Source organism: Carettochelys insculpta, chromosome 25 (genome assembly GCF_033958435.1).
Source record: "Carettochelys insculpta isolate YL-2023 chromosome 25, ASM3395843v1, whole genome shotgun sequence".
Classification (NCBI taxonomy): Eukaryota; Metazoa; Chordata; order Testudines; family Carettochelyidae; genus Carettochelys; species Carettochelys insculpta.
The window spans coordinates 99,199-120,458 of record NC_134161.1 but is presented as its reverse complement, the minus strand read 5'-3'; the positions used below and the strand labels follow the sequence as shown (position 1 = coordinate 120,458).

At 54.3% G+C, this 21,260-nt stretch overlaps 4 non-coding genes and 1 pseudogene across 4 annotated transcripts; 2 read left to right on the top strand and 3 right to left on the bottom strand.

Annotated features, from left to right (window-relative positions):
• The first annotated feature begins 124 nt into the window (after positions 1-124).
• TRNAS-CGA (transfer RNA serine (anticodon CGA)) lies at positions 125-206 on the top strand. Its single transcript has one exon. It is a non-coding gene; the product is annotated as a tRNA-Ser (tRNA).
• Positions 207-8,155: 7,949 nt separating this feature from the next.
• On the top strand, positions 8,156-8,237 carry TRNAS-UGA (transfer RNA serine (anticodon UGA)). Its single transcript has one exon. It is a non-coding gene; the product is annotated as a tRNA-Ser (tRNA).
• Positions 8,238-10,065: 1,828 nt separating this feature from the next.
• TRNAH-GUG (transfer RNA histidin (anticodon GUG)) lies at positions 10,066-10,137 on the bottom strand. The gene has a single exon. It is a non-coding gene; the product is annotated as a tRNA-His (tRNA).
• Positions 10,138-14,106: 3,969 nt separating this feature from the next.
• On the bottom strand, positions 14,107-14,188 carry TRNAS-AGA (transfer RNA serine (anticodon AGA)). Its single transcript has one exon. It is a non-coding gene; the product is annotated as a tRNA-Ser (tRNA).
• A 4,900-nt stretch (positions 14,189-19,088) lies between these two features.
• On the bottom strand, positions 19,089-19,288 carry LOC142001701 (small nucleolar RNA U3; annotated as a pseudogene).
• Between the last annotated feature and the right edge of the window lie 1,972 nt (positions 19,289-21,260).

Below are 21,260 nucleotides of genomic sequence, written 5' to 3'. Positions count from 1 at the left end.
GGCCGGGGCTGAGGACAGGGAGGGCAGAAAACGCACCAGCTGTCTGGCAGTGTTCCTGACCAGCCTGGGACCCCTGGGCTTTCATCAGTGTCTCTGGCCTTGGGGGGAAAAAAACAACCTTGCAGCTGTGATGGCTGAGTGGTTAAGGCGTTGGACTCGAAATCCAATAGGGTTTCCCTGCGCAGGTTCAAATCCTGCTCACAGCGAGAGCTGTGTTTTAGCCACATCCTGGAACCAGGACCAGACAGCAGCACACACCCTGAGACACTGCCCAGGGGCTCTCTGTGGCCAGTGTGTGGAAGAGGTCAGGGGAGTTTGTGCCTGGGGGAAATGCTGACCCTGGGGTGTGGTCACTGCTCTGGCTGCTGCTGGGCCCAGCCTGCCTCCTATGTCAGCCCAACAGTGCTACACTCACCTGTGTAATGCCCTGGCAAGGAGTGGGCAGCCCTGGTTCAGCTGCATCCAGTGATAGGGCAGCTGCCTCGAAGGGAAGGGCCTGTTTCCAAAGCTGGCTCAGGGGCTCTGGTCTCTCCCAGCTCCTGAGCTGTGCAGTACACAGCTGGGAAAGGGACAGACACTTGCCCAAGGGGGAATGAATGTCACAATCTCCTCTCTGCCCCAACAGCAATAGACTGATCTGCAGAACCAGACACAGGCCAGCATCCCTTCCTACGGTTCTCCCACAGGTTGTGGGGAGCAGCTCAGTGCAGGGCCAAAAAGGGGGCACAGCATAAAAACTGTCATCACCCCTGTTCTGGGGCAGCTGCCACAGCTGGGAGACCCCAGCTCCTCTGCTCTCTGGGGCAGAGTCAGTGATGCTCCTTTGCATACCCACAATGCATTGCGTGGTGTGTCCAGAGTCCCTCATCCACGAGCTGCCTTTGCTCCTGGAGCCTCTGGTTCTGGGGCTGAAATTCGGCTGGAAGCACCTCTGGGCAATGGGCTGCACAAAGGGGAGGCTTTGCGGGTTGTCCGTGTCGTCACTGTGATGTGAGAAAAACTTGCGTTTTCCCTGCCAGCTTCCTCATGGTGGTGGGAGGAGGTTTGCTTTGGTTTTAATTCCGTTTGTAATTTTTTTTTTTTTGAGGTTTTTTGTACACTCAAATGTGTGACAGTTTTTGTTTGGTTTTTAGCATCTTATTTTTCTGTGCTTTTCTGAGAGCTAAAAACCAGCAGAAAAGAATCTCAGTGTATTTTATGCATTTTAATCAGCTTGTGTTTTATCTGCATGTTCCTTTATATTTTTAGCTTTGATATTAATTTTATCAAAATGTTTATCGTTTGCTGTGTGGATGGTTCTATGATTGTATTTAGCGTTTTATCTATCATATGATTTTTGCCTTGCTCATCTGTGAGCCGTGTATTCTGGAGGAACAGGGTAGGTAGGCAGTAGGCTGGTGGCTTTTTCTGCATTAGAGGAGACACATTGTAAAAGAATCGAGAGGGTTCATCCTTTTGAGGAGAATGAGGCGCTTTCTAGCACAGAGAACAGCTGTTATGTAGAAGTGCAGCAAAGACAGAACCATCTGCTTCCCACCTGAGGCAACTCCCCCAGCCCTTTCCAGTGTGGGCGTCTTTAACATTGTACATCCCTCTAATGCTGCCCTGACGGCACTTGTGTCAAGGGCCAAAAGGAAAAGCCCCTTTTACCAGCACGAGTTGGATGAGCATCAGGCTCTTTATCTGGCAGTGCCGGGCTCAAGTCCTTCTCTGGGCAGCTGGCTGTTAATTTGCCTTGTGCCCCTGGAGCCCAAAGAGTCCTGCCTGCGGCTGGAGCAGTGGTTCAGATCCCAGCGTGTGGGGTGATGCCCTAGAAAAGGAAGATCACAGATTTGCTTTCTCCAGCTGGCTGTGATCGTACAGTGGTTAGTACTGTGCACTGTGGCTGCAGGAACCTTGGTTCAAATCCAAGTCATGGTAGTAATAGCACAGGGCTGGTAGTGGTTTTATTTTCCCCAGAAGGGCGGTGAAGCGCCGCAATGCATCACCTGAAGAGGTGGTGAAATCTCCATCCCTGGAGGTTTTTAAGCCCTGGCTTGACGAAGCCCTGGCTGGGATGATTTAGTTGGGGTGGCTCCTGCTTTGGGGAGGAGGCTGGACTCAATGGTCTCCTGAGGTCCCTTCCAGCCCCAGGATTCTGTGGTTCTAAGCCCATATCCACAGGAATGGGCCTGGAAAACACAGGGTCTGTCTGGTGGAAGCTTTGTGGGGCCAGGTGCTGAGAAAGCCCCGGGCAGAGAGAGGGAGTCCTGGGAGACACAGGATCTGCAGAGAAGCAATAAGGACACAGTCCATGCTGCCAGCTGAGGGTGAGAGGTGTCCAGAGAGCAATGCCAGCCAGCCCCAAAGGCTGAGGGGCAGGTGGGGAGGGCTGGAGCCATTGTTCAGGGGTGTTCTTCCTGCAGTCTGAGTTCAATGTCAGAGGCACCTCCTGGGGCTGCCTTACTGAGGCACAGCCCTAAAGCTCTCTGAGCTGCTTCCCTCTCCTGTCCTGCACGAGAGTGAGTGGGGTGACTGGCGCCTGGTGGAGCCAGGTCTTTGGCCCAGCCAGATGGACGGGTTCAGGCGATCGTTTGGTGCACTGGAACTCGGCTGTGTGCCCAGAGATCCTTGGAGTCCTGATGCTGGTGTGATCTTGTGAGCCTGGGGCAGCCCTGCCTGGAAATGCCGTGTCTCCCCTGCTGAAGGCCCTGGTGCAGTGAGAAGTGAGTTAAACTCCCCACTCACATGTACACAGGGCTCTTCTGACCCCAATCGGCCCCCTGCTGCCCACCCCTGCAGTGTGGGAAAGAAAAGTTTGTGATCAAGAGAAAACAAAGGAGCAGGACGGGAGGTGTTACAAGGCAGGTCACAGACATACAAAGCCTTCAGCAGCCTTCTTCCACGCCGTGCTGGGGCGTTTGCAGGCTGGAAAGTCCCTCTGGAGCCACCCCCAGCTGGGGTGGGTCATTCAGTGCTTTTCTCAGAGCTCTGCTTGTAGAAAGGTTTACCCAGAGGGCAGGAGCAACAGCCTGGGAAAGATGCAGCCTCCCTCTGACCTTCCTGGTGCCATGTGGCTTGTGTTTCCTCTGTCCCAGCCACAAGCTGCCCAGCATGGAGCCTGGAAGCCTCAGGGTTATGTGCATGGACATGGCCAAACCTACCGGCTGAACCTTCAGCTGTACCCCTTGTTTTCCCAATGGGCCAACAAGATCGCAGGCGGTACAGGATGAGCCATCAAGCAGGCTAGGCAGCCTTCCAGGCCAAGCCACCCGAGCCATTGGCTGCCCAAGCCCCACCCTGCTGGGGCCAGCCACCCACCCTCTAGCCTGAGCTGCCCGAGCCCCACACTGCCAGTAAGTTTCCCACCCAGTCAGAATGGTCCTTCCTTTGTTCCTATATGTATGACCTTCAATTGGGCTGTACAGAAACACTTATTTCATTGCACTTTGTTCATCAACTGTCCAGATTGGTTTGGGTTAGTGACCTGTCTGTCCCCTTCATTGTTTACTGCTCCCGCAGTCCTTGCCTGTGTCTACACTACAAAAATAACCATGAAGCTGAGTATGGACACACACCAGACTGCGAAGCCGGGCACTTCTGCATCCCCAGGAACAGAGTAAAGACTTTGAAGTTAGCTCCCAAAGGGCAAATGTGTGTAGACTCTCTGCTGCCTACTTCGAAGTCGCGCCTAACTTGGAAGTTAACTCTGAAGTTAGTTTCTAGTGCGGATTCACCCTTTGTGTCCTCTCTAAACTTGGTCTGTGATAATTTGATGTTTCCTTCCAGGTCACTCCTAAAAATGTTACATAGCGGTGAGTCAAGAGTCCCTGTAAGGCCTCATGAGAAACACCCTCACCTTGAGTCGGACTCCCTGTTTACACTTACATTTTGAAACCAATTGGTGAGACAGTTCTTTTAATCCATGTCGTGTGTGTTATGTTTATATTGGATCATTCTCGGTTCTTAATCAAAATGTTGTGTGGTGCCAAGGCAAGTGCTTTACACCAGAATAAGTCAATTGTATCAACTCTATGATGTTATTCGACCAGCTTTGTAATCTGGTGAAAATCTCAGGTTAGCTTCACAGGAGCTTTTCTCCACAAACCCATGTGATTAGGATTATCTTCCTTTCAATTTTTATCAAGTTCCATACCAGAAGCTCCATTATTTTTCCTGAAATCAGGTTCTGGCAAACAGGCCTATGACTACCCAGTTCATTCTGTTTTCCCTGTTTAAACATTGGCACATTCACTTTCTTCCAGTTACTCACAATCAACATTCATAGTTCAGCAGGCTCCTTGGCTAGCTCTTTTAAAACTCTTGGATCCTTTCAGATTTGCTGCATTTAAAATGTCTAAACTTAGTAGCAACAAGGTGGGCAAAGTAAGAGCTTTTATTGAATAGACGTATGCTCCTGTCATGAGTGCAGGGGACTGGACTAGCTGTCCTCTCGAGGTTCCCTTCAGTTCTGTGATTCTGTGTTGGTGAAAGAGACAAGCTTACGCACAAAACTTCATGTTTTCCTCCATTTCAACCTAGTAATAGACCAATACTGATTCTTTTTTATCCTAAAATGCTTAAATAACTCCCTCTTATTGTCCTTAAATTTGCTGCCCATAGCGTTTTCTCCTGTGTCCTTTTGCTTCCATTATTGGTTTTCTATCATTCTGCCATCTGATTTCTATTTATTGTTATCAGTTCTTCTCCAGGCGGTTGCTCGTGTCCATTCAGTGGAGATGTGTGAGCGCTTGCTGCATGCGCAGGTGCAGCTGGTGCACCGAAGGTAGCTGGCCCGTGCAGGAGGTGCCCCTCCACAGAAATGTCAAAGCGTTACAGGTGGGTCACAGGGTGTGCGAGATCTTCCGCCCTCACCTTGCAGGTAAAGTGGTTTGGGTCTTCATGGACAATACAGCCATGATGTTTTATGTCAAGCACCAAGGGGGAGCTCAGTCCAGAGGGCTCCGTCAGGAGGCCGTCCGTCTCTGAGCCTGCTGCTCCCAGCACGGCGGTCACTGGGAAGCCGGCCATCTCCGGGTGCGAGGAGTTCCTTGGCTGACCAGCTGGCAGACAGTTCTCCTCTCCTGGGCTCTGAGATGGCCCTATTGTTCTGGACTGTCTGAGGTCACCGCCTCCCCACCTCCTTTAACCAATCAGCTAAGGTCCTTCAACAGGCCCTGTGATGTCACTGCCACACCCACCCCTGCCCTGCAGGGCTCATGTCCTGCTCCTGGCAGCCCCTTGTGTAAACACCCCCTAAGGATCTGGAGCAAAAAAGGCACATAAGAAACCCAACAACTCCTCCCATCCTCAGTGCCCTCTGGGCTGCAACTCCGGCTCCCCTTACGTCTGTGCTGGGGAGCTGGAAGGTGTTGCTATGGGCAGCCCATGTCGGTCAGCCCCACTAAAGCTCATCACTTCATCAATTATTTCACTCGTCTTTAAAGTGCCATAGGGCTGTTGTTTGGTTTAAGATACAGACTAACACAGCGACTTCCAGTCACCAAAGAGCACTGAGAGAGGGGCACCCTGGCTTAGCTGATTACCATATCTACCGCATAAGTAGGAGATCTGGGGTTTAATCCCTAGTGGTGTCTTGTTCTATGTATACCCTAAAGTTCTCCTATGTTTGGCAGGGGAGCAGAGGAGACCCCCCTTGGCAGGCCCAGCCCATGATGGGGCAGGAAAAGGCTGATGAGAGAGGAGCAGTGGAAAGAATCCAGTTGCAGCCTGGCGCTTGGGAAAAGGCATCTGTGACAGCTGCTTGGAAGATGGCAACCTCTGCAGCTGGGGCAGGGCAGGACAAGAGGGGTCACTCTCCTCCCGTGTCCCTTTGTCATTGCCAAAACCCAAATGAGTTGGGAGAAAACTCCCAGCAAGGCACTGTGGCTCCCCTGGCCGTGCACCTGCCAGGCAAATGGAGGTGAGGGAACCAGCACTCACTGGTGCCTGGCCATATATTTCTGGCAGCCTCTCAGCTGTTTTGCAGAACCACTGGGCTGTGCTGGCGAGTTCAGAGCAGGGGAGCTGTTCCAGTGGTTCCCAGGGGTGGGGCACACAGGGCCAGGGCTGTCCCTGAAACCCCTTCACCCATTGCCTCTGCAGAGTGGAAAGGGAAACCCTGAGACATGGCCCTGGGGCAAGGCCTGGAGCAAAGCTCCCTCCTCCCCTCCCTCTGCTTCGATCGTAACCCTGGAAGAGAGAGATACGAGCGGCACATCTCGCCCAGCACTGCTCAGAATGAAGGGAACTGCCTCTACTCTCACCCACCCCAGGTAAATACCCACCTGCCAGCCTCTTGCTCCTGGCCACAGCCTTCTATCTGGTCCGGCCAAGTGCCACCTCCCCCACCCCCACCCATTCAGGAGGTGACTGTGCTGGGCCTTCTCCTGGGCTGCTGCTCACACAGCAGGGAGCCATGGAAGGAAACAGTGAGGGAGGCATCGGACACCAACGGGCGCTGAGCCCATGGTTGATTATGATGGTGATGATGATGCCAAGAGCCTCCCTCATGTGTTCCCTCAGCAGCCACACGCCCACCTTTCTGAGCAGGAAAAGAGCACCAGGAATTGGTGATACCCCAACAATGAACATCTACCCCACATAATTCGCTACCCCTGGCCTCTTCCAGGCCGGTACTTACCTGGATGGAGCTGGAGTTCCCCATGGCTGTCTGCACCCAGCCAGGAGGGACAGCAACACTCAGGATCCCGTCTCCACTTTACCCCAAGGCCTGGCACTTGGGGAGCATGTTCAGAGCAGCCTGCAGATGAGAGGCCATGAGCAGAGACAGCAGTGTGTGGGGGCGGGAATGAGCCCTGTCGAAACGACCTGCCCTTCCCAGGGGAGGGATGGGACAGACAGACACCGAGGCATGTGCGGATCAGCACCACCAATGAACACACACACTGCCAGCTGGGCGCGCTCTGCTAATCAGCAGGGCGGCATTTGAATTGCTCCTGGGTGGTGACCCAAGCGCTCAGCCTGTAGGAAACACTCGTGTGAAGAAAACGCTCGTGTGAGCTGCATTCTCTGATGCGCTGTGTGAGGACAGCAAGCCACAGAGATGAGGGCGCAGCCGCACTTTGATGAGCCGCTGACGGTGAGGCCTCAAGTCATCAGAGACCAGTGAGTGCACCTGAGAGCATTGCTGGTGCTGCTCTCAGTTCTGCAGGATCGGGGTGTGGAGGGGAAAGTGGAAATGTGACATCGATGCTCCTTTGGGTTCCCCCAGAGCTGCACCAGGTGCAGCAAGGATCTGGCCCCTTGCATTGAGTGGGGGATGGTCCCTAAATGGGGAAAGTCCACCTCTCGGAGGAGGCAGAGTTCATAGTTCTGCAGTGGTGTTTCCCTGAGCTGAGACTGGCTACAGACAGCATTTCAGTCTATTGGTTATTTAACTCTATGACTTTTCCTCGAGGCATTTGCAGAGCTGGAGCTCAGGAGGGTGTTTGTGCCCTGCCTTGCACAGAGAACCAGCCCTGCACATGAGGTCGCTGTGGTGTCTCTGGCACATGTACGTTGTCACTGCACAGCCCAGGCTGACCATTTAATCCTTGTTTTGTTTGGATCCACGTGTGGGATCTCTAGAAATGCTGCCATTGACATTCAAAGGAGGCCACTGGGAGAAGTTACACCTGGGGAGAGACGTGAGGGAAGAATAATAAAGGAAGGGATTCCACTGTGAGAAGTGTGTCTAGGTGCCGGCTTTTGGAAAGCTGCTGAGCGTAAATGAAAATGTTCTTCTATTTGCAACTTGTTGCAACAATATTTTCTGAATTAGAAAGCTGTGATTTTTCCAATTTTACATGGAACTTTCACCGGGGCAGCATGATCCCCCTCCCCCACCATCTGCTGCCCCAGGGCCACAGTTCCCTCGAATGCTCCCTGGGGACGTAGAATACATTTTGCTCTGTGCACCAAGGCCTGGGCAGATGTGCACCTCCAAGAGAAGCATCGGCTGCTGCCTGTGGTGCTCTGCTAATTAGCCAGTCAGCACCTGCATCTCTCCTGAGCGGCCGCCCAAGCACACAGCTTCCAGGGACACTGCCGGGGCCGGGGCTGAGGAAAGGGGAGGGCAGCAAACCCCACCAGCTGTCTGGCAGTGTTCCTTACCAGCCTCGGCCCACCGAGCGTTCACCAGGGTCTCTGGCCTGGAGGCAGAGGTGGTCTCACAGCTGTGATGGCTGAGTGGTTAAGGCGTTGGACTTGAAATCCAATAGGGTTTCCCTGCGCAGGTTCAAATCCTGCTCACAGCGAGAACAATACAGCAGTAACCAGAACAATACAGCAGCACACACCCTGAGACACTGCCCAGGGGCTCTCTGTGACCAGTGTGTGGAAGAGGTCAGGGGAGTCTGTGCCTGGGGGAAATGCTGACACTGTGGTGGGGTGGCTGCTGCTGGGGCCAGCTGAAGGCTCAGCAGGTTGGTTTGGCCATGTCCATGCACATAACCCTGAGGGCTTCCAGGTTACATGCTGGGCAGCTTGTGGCTGGGACAGAGGAAACACAAGCCACATGGTACCAGGAAGGTCAGAGGGAGGCTGCATCTTTCCCAGGTTCCTGCTCCTCCCCTCTGGGGTCACCTTTCTACAAGCAGAGCTCTGAGAAAAGCACTGAATGACCTGCCCCAGCTGGGGGTGGCTCCAGAGGGACTTTCCTGCCTGCTAACGCCCCAGCACGGCGTGGATGAAGGCTTCTGGAGGCTTTGTATGCCTGTGACCTGCCTTGTAACACCTCCCGTCCTGCTCCTTTGTTTTCTCTTGGTCATAAGCTTTTGTTTCCCACACTGCAGGGGTGGGCGGCAGGGGGCCTACTGGGGTCAGAAGAGCACTGTGGACATGCGAGTGGGGAGTTTAAAATCACTTCTCAGTGCACCAGAGCCTTCAGCAGGAGAGATACGGCATTTCCAGGGAGGGCTGCCCCAGGCTCACAAGATCACACCAGCATCAGGACTCCAGTGATCTCTGGGCACATAGCCGAGTTCCAGTGCACCAACCGATTGCCTGAACCCGTCCATCTGGCTGGGCCAAAGACCTGGCTCCACCAGGCGCCAGTCACCCCACTCACTCTCGTGCAGGACTGTGATGGAGTGGGGGGGGGAGTGCATGTGTGAGTCAGGCTGGATGTGAGAGACAGGCAGAGCAGCTCCCAGTGGCTAAGGATGACCCTGGGGCTACAGCTGGCAGGTAACACCTCTGCCCTGAGCAAAGAGGAGGGAGGAGCTGAGCTGGGTTTTGAATCGGGGGCGGCAGTTAGGAAGCTGGGGGAAGGAGGAGCTGGAAGGCAGCCAGCCGGAGGAGGGGGAAAGCTACACCCCAGAGGGGCACCCCTCGGGGTCTTCTCCCCAGGACGGGTTGGAAGGACTGTCTCTGGCTGCTGTGCTGACACTTCTGTGAGAAACTGGACATCTGTTGCCTAATAAACCTTCTGTTGTACCTGCTGAGTGAGAGTCACTCCTGCCAGCAGACGGGGTGCAGTGCAGGGGGACCCCTGAACCCCATCACAAGGACAGGAGAGGGAAGCAGCTCAGAGAGTTTTAGGGCTGTGCCTCAGTAAGGCAGCCCCAGGAGGTGCCTCTGACATTGAACTCAGACTGCAGGAAGAACACCCCTGAACAATGGCTCCAGCCCTCCCCACCTGCCCCTCACCCTTTGGGGCTGGCTGGCATTGCCCTCTGGACACCTCTCACCCTCAGCTGGCAGCATGGACTGTGTCCTCATTGCTTCTCTGCAGATCCTGTGTCTCCCAGGACTCCCTCTCTCTGCCCGGGGCTTTCTCAGCACCTGGCCCCACAAAGCTTCCACCAGCCAGACACTGTGTTTTCCAGGCCCATTCCTGTGGCTATGGGCTTAGAACCACAGAATCCTGGGGCTGGAAGGGACCTCAGGAGACCATTGAGTCCAGCCTCCTCCCCAAAGCAGGAGCAACCCCAACTACATCATCCCAGCCAGGGCTTCGTCAAGCCAGGGCTTAAAAACCTCCATGGATGGAGATTTCACCACCTCTTCAGGTGACGCATTGCAGGGCTTCACCGCCCTTCTGGGGAAAATAAAACCACTACCAGCCCTGTGCTGGGCTATCACTGCCATGACTTGGATTTGAACCAAGGTTCCTGCAGCCACAGTGCAGAGTACGAACCACTGTACGATCACGGCCAGCTGGGGAAAGCAAATCTGTGAGCTTCCCTTTCTAGGGCATCACCCCACACTCTGGGACCTGGGCCACTGCTCCAGCCGCAGGCAGGACTCTTTGGGCTCCTGGGGCACAAGGCAAATTAACAGCCAGCTGCCCAGAGAAGGGCTTGAGCCCAGCACTGCCAGATAAAGAGCCTGCTGCTCATCCAACTCGTGCTGGTAAAAGGGGCTTTTCCTTTTGGCCCTTGACACAAGTGGGCCATGTCTACACGAGCCCCAAACTTCGCAATGGCCGTGTAAAAGGCCAATTTGAAGTTTACTAATGAAGCGCTGAGATACATATTCAGCTCCTCATTAGTGTAACCCTCCTGTTAATGCCAGGTGCCGGCCAGAAGGGCCGGGTTCAACTCCTGGGGGGTTTTCCTGTCAAGGATACAACCAAGCGGCTCGAGCCCCAACCCAGTGGCCTGGGACAATTTCACCCCCGTGTTGGGTGCCTGTGAGGCGGTTCTCCCCCCTCGCAAGCACAGAGTCTGAGATAGAAATGGTTTGTTTAATGACCATAACCTACCCCCAGGTTACAGTGACAGACGCAGTGTGTCTAAGCAAAGAAGAGACAAACCCCCTTCACCCAGATCCCCTCCCCATATGCAGTAGAACCAAGTCCCTTGCTGGGGCTCTTGGCTCTTTACCCCACACACAGTTTCAGGGTGAACCTTCTGCGGTGCAGTCCTGAACCCAGAGCCCGCAGATATATCACCAGGGCAGTACTAGCTGTCCACTTGTCTGCAGCCTCCCCTTGCTGCCACCAGCCACCCACCATGATCCTGTGTTCCTCCTACAAGTCACCATCATTTCCAACCTCACTGCTTGGGATCACCCTAAGGCAGAACCCTGTGATTTCAGCTCTGCATAGCCTCAGCTACCACTCTGTGACTTCAGCTCCTGGGATTTCTCACAGGGGGTTTCACAAACACCCTCTTATCCAGCTCTGCCTTTCAACAGATGGGGATGATTAGTCAAGCCAAACCAAGCTTCAAGCTACATGGTCATGGCACTCACAAAGCTAGCTCAGCCAGTGCCCTACCCCCTTCATTTTTACAAGGCTTTAAACCAGGGAGCCCTGTGTAATCAACGTCTCAAGCAGCTATGGCAACTGCCCTGTCCCCCACAACAACCCAGAGCATTGGTGAGATCTCACAACTCCCACATTAAGTGTCAGCTAAAATTGTGATTTTACAGCTACATGTTTACAATAGACCAAATCTCATGGCTGACTTGCTACCCATTAGGCTTTGCCTGAAAAGGTATCACACATGCACACCTTTGCATTCTCATGCAAATGACCTCTGGGAGACACATTCCTCCCAGCCTTCAGCAGCCTTGCGTTCCTTCTGCCACACTCCCTACATTAATATGAGAGCAGCTGCAGCACTTCAAAATTGACGCACCTGGGAGCTCATCCCAACTAGGGCTCCTTTTTGAAATGACCCCACCTACTCCAAAATCCCCTTATTTTCCTCTGCTCTTTTCCATAGCCCTTTCACAGCTTGGGGTTAGTGCAAACACACCAAAAGAGAAACACTAAAAACAAGATGAAAACTTTTACACCTTTCACCACACAAAAGCCTCTCCCACAAGAAAAAAGACAAACACAAACTGAAAAGAAACCAAAATAGACAGCAACCCTGTGAGGGAGCTGGCAGGGAAAAAGCAAGTTCTTCTCACCTCACAGTGCCCCCACGGACAACCTGCAAAGCCTCCCCTTTGTGCAGCCCATTGCCCAGAGGTGCTTCCAGCCGAATTTCAGCCCCAGAACCAGAGGCTCCAGGAGCAAAGGCAGCTCGTGGATGAGGGACTCTGGACACACCACGCAATGCATTGTGGGTATGCAAAGGAGCATCACTGACTCTGCCCCAGAGAGCAGAGGAGCTGGGGTCTCCCAGCTGTGGCGGCTGCCCCAGAACAGGGGTGATGACAGTTTTTATGCTGTGCCCCCTTTTTGGCCCTGCACTGAGCTGCTCCCCACAACCTGTGGGAGAACCATAGGAAGGGATGCTGGGGGGGCACGTGCTGGTGGGGGCTCAGGTGCTGGGCCAGCAGTGGCTCCTCTCTGGGGGAGGGGGAAGTGCTATGAAGCCAGGCCGCCTGCAGTGCCCCTGGGGGACCCTGTGCACCACACCGGCGCACCTGCCAGCCAGGAACCAGCTGCCTCAGCCCGGCAGCAGGGAAGTTGTCACAGGTAAAAAAACCAGGGAGGGAAAGGGGATCTTGGGCAAGGCAGCAGGGCAGGTTCTTGAAGCAGTCGGCAAACACACTTGAGGGACCTCAGTTCTGCCCACTCTGTCAGTGTTGCTCCTGTAGTTGTTTCTTCTCTTGTGTTTAGACTGTGATTTCTGTCAGTCACTCTGCTGTCAGGGAGATCTTCTGTGGGGCAGCTGCCTCAGCCCCGGCCTGCTGCTGCTCAGGGAGGCAGCTCCTGCTATGGGGGTCTTCTCCATGGGGCAGCTGCCTGTTGACCAGGACCCCTGCTGTGAGGCTTCACAACCCTTATTTTCAGCACATTCTGCACCTAGAGGGTACAACCATCCTCCACTCGCCTTTGTCTCTGCTGTGTCACCTCCATCTCTGGTGCCTCACTGTGAGTCACCAACACGCCATCGACGAGGAGCCCTGAGACAGGAGAGCAGCTCCCCCACCCTAGAGGTTGGTGTCTGGTATTTGCCATAGTTCAAATCTCAGTGGGACCTGGTGGTGCTCTACTGTAAATCTCGTCTTCTCCAAGGGCTGGGCTATTTTGTCCCCAGGGGTACCTGAGTGAGGTCTTTTCCCTCCTGCTGCATGAATGAGGCCCACTGGAGCCAGGTCTCAGGTTGGGCTGGCTCATCAACCTGGGTGCAAAAGGTTGGGGCCCCAGAACTCAGCAGTGTGTGTAGAGATAGATGTGGTCTGAGGTTGTGTTTCTCATGGCTTCTCCTGATGCCCTCACAACTGGTCCTGGAGCTGCCAGGCTACTCCCATTGCACACATGGCACTCAAAGGAAGGAGCATCAAGACCAGGCTAAAAATTCAGGGGACAGAAGGGGAGAGGAGGAGTCCCAGGCTAGAGCCCAGCTCACCTGTCCTCCTCTGGGCACCTGGAGGTGGGGCAGCTGGTACTGACACCTCAAGGGGAAGGCTCAAAAACCACAGAGGGCAGTGCAAGAGGAGGGGAGGACCATGACTGCATGTGGCCTGAGAATCTTCATAACGTCTCTGAGCCAGGCTGCTCCCCACCACCAACCCCTCACTAAGGACACCCCAAAGCAGCGTGTGGTCTGCAGCCAGAGTCACAAGGTGGGAGAAAATCAGCCAGTCCCTCAGTGGGGTCTCATAACTGTGGGGCTCATTTCAGCTGTAGGGCAGGAGATGTGTCCTGAAGAGGCTGTTCCCCCGCTGGAGACAAGCACAAAACAAGCCAGAGCTTGCACAGGGTTTGGCACAGTCACATGGAGACCTGCCCCAGGCCCTGTGTCTGGTTCTGCAGATCAGTCTATTGCTGTTGGCGCAGAGAGGAGATTGTGACATTCATTCCCCCTTGGGCAAGTGTCTGTCCCTTTCCCAGCTGTGTACTGCACAGCTCAGGAGCTGGGACAGACCAGAGCCCCTGAGCCAGCCTTGGGAACAGGCCCTTCCCTTTGAGGCAGCTGCCCACGTCCCACTCTGCAGCTGAGCCAGGGCTGCCCCCTGACTGTGTTTGGGGTCATGTTTAGCCCAGGCAGAAGCACTGCAGGGGACACAGGTGCATGTAGCACTGTTGGGCTGACATAGGAGACAGGCTGGGCCCAGCAGCAGCCAGAGCAGTGACCACACCTCAGGGTCAGCATTTCCCCCAGGCACAGACTCCGCTGACCTCTTCCACACACTGGTCACAGAGAGCCCCTGGGCAGTGTCTCAGGGCCTGTGCTGCTGTCTTGTCCTGGTTCCAGGATGTGGCTAAAACACAGCCCTCGCTGTGAGCAGGATTTGAACCTGCGCGGGGAAACCCTATTGGATTTCTAGTCCAACACCTTAACCACTCAGCCATCACAGCTGTGAGACTATCTCTGCCCCCAGGCCAGAGGCCCTGGTGAATGCTCGGTGGGCCGAGGCTGGTCAGGAACACTGCCAGACAGCTGGTGCGTTTGCTGCCCTCCCCGTCCTCAGCCCCGGCCCCGGCAGTGTCCCTGGAAGCTGTGTGCTTGGGCGGCTGCTCAGGAGAGATGCAGGTGCTGCCTGGCTAATTAGCAGAGCCCCACAGGCAGCAGCCGGTGTTTCTCTTGGAGGTGCACATCTGCCCAGGCCCTGGTGCACAGAGCAAAATGTATTCTACGTCCCCAGGGAACATTCGAGGGAACTGTGGCCCTGGGGCAGCAGATGGTGGGGGATGGGGATCATTCTGCCTGGTGAAAGTTCCATGGGGCAATCCATGGCCAATGACCACAGCCCTGTATCCCCCAGACCCCACTTCAACCCATCTGAGGTGTGTCAGGAGCCCAGCCAGGGGACGCAGACGAGGGCCCCTCCTGGAGTGAGACTGAGTTTAAGGACTTCTGACACTCTGGGGAATGAGGAGCTGCTGCTCCACATGACTGGCTGGTGCCAGGATGCTGCAGCCTTCAGCCACCTGTTCTCTGGCCTGAGCTCCGAGGGTCACCCCACCTGAACAGCTGAACTACTGGGGAGAAAAGTGAAGGAACTGTGGCAGGCCGACTGCCAGGCCCAGGATGAGGCCAGCCACTCGAGGGGCAGTGGCCGCTACCTGCCCCACTTCCAGGAGCTCAACGGCCTCCTAGGAGGCAGCACTGACCCCCCACGTCCTACACACCACCAGGTGAGATGGCGCTTGCCAGGGGGCTGCAGGAGGTGTCAGGACCTGTATCAGGCAGCAGCTCCCACCCAACAGGCACAGGAACAGAAGCCCAGAGCCATGACAGGGGTTCCAGCAATGGGGCCCTCATCATCTCTGTGTCTTCAGAGGTCTCCATCTGGGCCCCCTCCACCTGGGCCTCCCTTGAGTTCCTCTAGGGACACCAAGGCAGGTTTCGTGCATGTTGGATGCCTGGCACAAGGGGAGGGGAGGCCAGAAGTGGCCCACTCACACAGCCACCAGCTCCAGTCTGGATGCACCCCACATGGCTGTGCTCCCTGAGCCTCAGTGGGGGCCTCATGCAACACTCAGCACCTGCCCCTGTGGACAGCACCACAGGCTGCATGCCCAGGGAGGGAGGCTGACCTACACCGCATATGTCCCACCCTCGCAGGGACCCCCCAGCCACACAGATCCCTCAGGGACCCCAGGCCAGATGGGGGGACAAGGTGGAGGGGGGCACACAGCCCCCAGGGCCAGGTCATGGTACTGATGGCCTTTCCCTGGGTCCCCTTCTGTCTCCAGAGCTGCACCACCCAGGGGCCAGACAAGGCCTGTACACAAGCCAGAAAGGCCCACACCAGAGGGCGAGGGGGCTGGAACTGCACCCCTAAGAGCGCCCACATGGGGCCAGTGCTGGGGCATGTGCTGGTGCCACTGTGGGGAGGAGGAAGCTGCTGCTGTCACTGCTCACACCACCCCCCTGCAGGACGTGACTGCTGTCACGCAGGAGAGGCTGGTGATGGAGCAGGAGGCCTGGGGTTGGGTGACAGGCAGCCTGGACACCCTCACACAGGCTGTGACCACGTGCCTGGCTCAGCCTCCCACCCCATCACCAGTCCCTCCCACAGCCCCTGCAGCTCCTCCCTCCACATGTCCCTCACAGTGTCCCACAGTTCCCCCCACCCCTCCACCCACAGTCACTGACATTGCTGCCCTGCTCCCCCCAACCTTCCCCCATTCCCTCCCTCCCTTCCTGTAGCCCCCAGTGAGCCCAAGCGTGAGCACACTGGACCCCTTCCTTGTCCCTACCTCCTGATGGTCCCAGCTCCATCCCAGCCCTTGTAAGAATATGGACTGTGGCCTCCCACCCCCTCCCCAGAGCCCTTTCTGAGTTCTGTTACCCAACCCCCTCCAAGACCTCCTCTAAGTTCCATTGCCCCCACTGCCCACCCCAGGACCCCGTTGTCTATAGTCCCCCATCCCTCTTGTCAATCGTTCACACTTCTGTTTATGCAGTGTGGAATCCATTGCCAGAGTTTCATGAAATACTTTCTTTAGCAACACTCCCTGTCCCTGGTGTCTATTCGGAGGCCGGGAGGGTATGGGAGTGTGGGAGGGGGTTGATAGTGAGAGGTGGGTGCATGGGAAGCAAGTTGTGGTGGTGGCTGTATGTTGGGGGGTCACATGGGCCCCCGGACAAAGGCCTTCCAAAGGAACTTACTGACCTGCACCCTGACCCTCTGTGCCTGACAGCATGGGAAAGCAGCCAGCTGCTTGGAGCCGTGGCCAGACTCAAAACCCACCCCTGCATGAACGGCTCTTGCTTTACCTCCAGTGTGTTGTGGAGGGAGCAGCATGAACCCACCACATCTGGTACATTGCGCGGGATGGCCTCCAGTATCCTGAGGGGGCCCTGAACGTGCCCTTCAGCCACCTAATATTGCAAGCCCAGTTTAGGAACTAAATAAAAACGTCCTGGCTGGGCTCAGTATGTCCCATGTAGGGCCACATCAGCCACTCATGCAAGGGGTAAATGGCATTGGGCATTATATAGGGGGGCTAGTGGTGTCCCCATTTGATAGCTCCCAGGTTGGGATGGATGTCTTCTCCTGCATGCTGCAGCAGAGCCATGAGTTGGAAGATACCTGCATTGTGGGCTCACCCAGACAAACCCACACAGAATGCCATAAATTGCCCCTTGGTGTCCACGCGGGTCTGGAGCACCCCAAAATGGTACCCCTTGCAATTGATGACGATGCCTGTGCTGCACTCTGGGGCCCGGATAGCAATGTGGGTCCCATCCAGAGCTCTGAAGCACTTGGGGAAGTCCAGCTTCTCAGCCCCCATTAGGGTGACTTGCAGATCCCAGACATGGACAACCCAGTAAAGTAGGTTGTTTTTGATTGCCCAGAGCTGTGTCTACACGTGCACGCTACTTCGAAGTAGCGGCACTAACTTCGAAATAGCGCCCGTCGCGGCTACACGCGTCGGGCGCTATTTCAAAGTTAACTTCGATGTTAGGCAGCGAGACGTCGAAGTTGCTAACCTCATGAGGGGATCGGAATAGCGCCCTACTTCGACGTTCAACGTCGAAGTAGGGACCGTGTAGATCCGCGTCCCACAAAGTCGAAATTGTGGGGTCCTCCATGGCAGCCATCAGCTGGGGGGTTGAGAGACGCTGTCTCTCCAGCCCGTGCGGGGCTCTATGGTCACCGTGTGCAGCAGCCCTTAGCCCAGGCCTTCTGGCTGCTGCTGCTGCTGCAGCAGGGGATTCATGTTGCATGCACAGGGTCTGCAACTCGTTGTCGGCTCTGTGTATCTTGTGCTGTTTAGTGCAAGTGTGTCTGGGAGGGGCCCTTTAAGGGAGTGGCTTGCTGTTGAGTCCGCCCTGTGACCCTGTCTGCAGCTGTGCCTGGCACCCTTATTTCGATGTGTGCTACTGTGGCGTGTAGACGTTCTCTCGCTGCGCCTATTTCGATGTGGTGCTGCGCAACGTCGATGTTGAACATCGACGTTGCTGGCCCTGGAGGACGTGTAGACATTATTCATCGAAATAGCCTATTTCGATGTCGCCACATCGAAATAGGCTACTTCGATGTAGGCTTCACGTGTAGACGTAGCCCAGAAGACCTGAATGGTGTGTGGGGAGAACATGTCCATGTGTGAGTGGTGGGGTGCTCCATGCATCCCCTTCCTCTCCCCGCACCAGGCCCCAGCCACCCCACCCTGTCCCTCTCCCCTGTCTCTGAGGGTCCCCCTTGCCTGGTAGCCCTCCTCCCCGTGGTGGGGAGGTGCCCCAAGCATGCCCTACCTCCAGCAGAACAGGCGCAATGGTGGCCCTGCCCACCCCCAATTGATGGCCAAATGACTGGTGGCTGTCCAGGGCAGTGAGCCTCCACACAGCAATGGCTACCCCCTTGTGCAAGGGGAGTGTGGGCTGCACCTGTGTGTCACGGTGCTGGGGGGCTGGGGAGGGCCAATGACTTAGCTCCAGCAATAGCCACTTTCTCATACTGAAGTTGTGGGGCCAGCGGGTGTCGTTCCAGTCCCCCAGAACCAGCCTGTCCCATCACTCGCTGCTGGAGGGCTCGTCCCACAGGGACGGACAACCCAGGGGAGGGAGAACAAGCGTCGCCCCAGGGCAGTGGCCTGTACCAGGGCAGCCATTAGGCTAGAGCCCTGGAGCTGCAGGAGGGTGGCAGCTCGGAGCAGTGCCTACAGGCTGACCATGGCCTGGATGGGTCGGGCATCAGGGAGTCTCTGGGGGCCATTGTGTGCCGCCAAGTGGCTTCTCCATGTGGTTGAGTTCTTGGTGCTCTGGGTATGAGCCAGCCCTTGGCGTGTGCAGAATGAGTGTGTTTTGGAGGAGCCCTTTAAAGGAGCACCAGGCTGCAGCCCCCAGAAGGGCTTGTCTGCCTTGCTAGCGCAGCCACGGCATTTTCTGGCCCTTTTCTCCCAAAAGAGCACCCTGTGACATGTGGCTGCTTCCTTGCAAACCAAGGGCCTGGTCTTTTCAAAGAGCGGCTCACAGTCTCCTTTCGCTTGGGGCGTGTGGACGCTCGCTTTCAAACGCTGATCTGTCAGAAGGTGGCTTTGGAAAGTTTGCCTTTTGACATCACACTGTGGTGTAGACTCAGCCAGCCACGGAGAAAAGGGCAGAAAATCAGAACCAGATCCCCACGTGAAGATTGCAGCACATTGTAACAAAGGAAATGTGTGTGTATATCAAAAAAAGATAAAATTCTTTTAACAACCAGGAAACAGAAACCTTTAAACACCATTTTTATTCCCTCTGCTTCAGAACATTTCATGTAAAGCAGCTAAAGCAATTCACACTCTAAAAACTCCACAATAAGAACCAGCCACTCAGACTAGGTTCTCTTCTTCTTGCTTCCAAGAGAAAACAAGAACAATCATTGAGAGCAAACAGCAGCACTGCCTGCTTACTTCATGCTCAGAAGAGAACTCTTCAAATCATCACCCTGGTTGACAAGACCAAGAACAGAAAGATGCACTTCTCTAACTACAAACTACAGAAATGATCCCTAAAAGTACAATCATAACCACATGCTCCTCAGCTGCACACCCAGCAGAACAGGCACAAGCTTCCTGCCCATGGGGAACGTTTTCAAACAGCTGCTTCCACCCTCCTCGAACTAAGGGACAAAAGTCTAAAACCAACCACCCCTTTCGCTGAAGTCCAATTCACCCGCTTTGGGACGCAGTGTATCAGAGGTGGTTGCACGTGGCTGTTTGCAGACACACCCTTCCTGATTAGCATACAGCGCCCTTTGGAGTCAATCAAACCCTCTCCCTTTTACTTCCCCAATCTGCCACTTTTCTTACAGGCTCTCATGTGACAGGTATCAGGCACAGAGGACTCTGACAGGTTAGTTCCTTCTGGCCAGCTGTGCAGGTGATGTAAAAGGAAAGTAGAGAGGCACTGAAATCAACAGGCACCAATTGAAATGAAAACAAAAAAGCAGTCAAGTAGCACTTTAAAGACTAACAAAATAATTTATGAGGTGAGCTTTGGTGGGACAGACCCACTTCTTCAGACCGCAGCCAGACTAGAACAGACTCAATATTTTAGACACAGAGAACCAAAAACAGTAATCAAGGTTGACAAATCAGAAAAAAAATATCAATGTGAGCAAATCAGAGAGCAGAGGGGCAGGGCGGGGCGAGGATCAAGAATTAGATTAAACCAAGTATGCAAAAGAGCCCCTATAATGTCCCAGCAAATTTGCATCCTCGTTGAAACCAAGTGTTACTGTGTGGAATCTGAATATGAAAGAGAGTTCAGCAGTTTCTCTTTCCAAAGCAGACTGAAAATTCTTCGTCAATAAGACGCAAACTCTTCAGTCATTAACAGAATGGCCCATTTCATTAAAATGTAGACTAACTGGTTTGTGGATCAGGAGTGTTTTGATGTCTGTTTTGTGCCCATTAACTCTTTGTCGCAGAGAGTTTGAAGTCTGTCCAATATACAAAGCACCCGGGCATTGTTGGCACATGATGGCATAAATGATGTTAGCAGAGGAAAATGAGAATGTGCCTGTGATTCTGTGAATAATCTGGTTAGGTCCAGTGATGGTATCTCCAGAATAGATATGTGGATAAAGCTGGTAGTGGGCTTTGTTGCAAGGAAAAGTCCCAGAACTGGTGTTCCTGCGGGATAGACTGTAGATATTGGTCAGAATCCTCGTCAGGTTGGGAAGTTGTCTGGAGAAGAGAACAGGCCAGTCACCAAGGGCCTTCTGGAGTGCGGCATCCCGATTAAGGATAGGTTGTAAGTCTTTAATAATTCGTTGCAGTGGTTTGAGTTGGGGGGCTGTAGGTGATGACCAGTGGTGTTCTGTTCTTGGCTTTTTTGGGCCTCTCTTGGAGTTGCTGGTCTCTGGGTATTCGTCTGGCCCTGTCAATTCGTTTTTTTTATTTCTCCTGGTGGGTAATTCAAGTTTATGAATATTTTGTAGAGATCTTGTAGTTTTTGGTCTCTGTCAGTTGGATCAGAGCAAATGCAATTGTATCTAAGGGCTTGACTGTAAACAATGGCTCTCGTTATGTGTGCAGGAGGGAAGCTAGAAGCGTGTAGGTAAGTATAGCGATCGGTGGGTTTCCGGTACAGTGTGGTACTGATCAGACCATCCTTGATTAGTACTGCAGTGTCCAGGAAATGTATCTCTTGCTTGGAGTAATCGAGGCATAAGTTGATGGTGGGGTGCAGATTGTAAAAGTCTCTGTGGAATTCTTCTAGCGTCTCTATACCATGAGTCCAAATCATAAAGATGTCATCAAGGTATCTTAAGTGGAGGAGGGCTAATAGGGGATGAGAGCTGAGGAATTGTTGTCACTTCCACAGCTAGGTCAGTGCAGGGCAGCTGACGTTAACCTAATGGTGTAATATAGACAAGGTCTTAGTCTCACTTCCCAGGTGGTGTTTCCAATTCAGCCAAAGCTGGTGGTGGTGGTCGTATTTGGCTAAAATCAAGGCAACTCATCTTTTAGGCTCTTGTAGACCCAGCTCAGG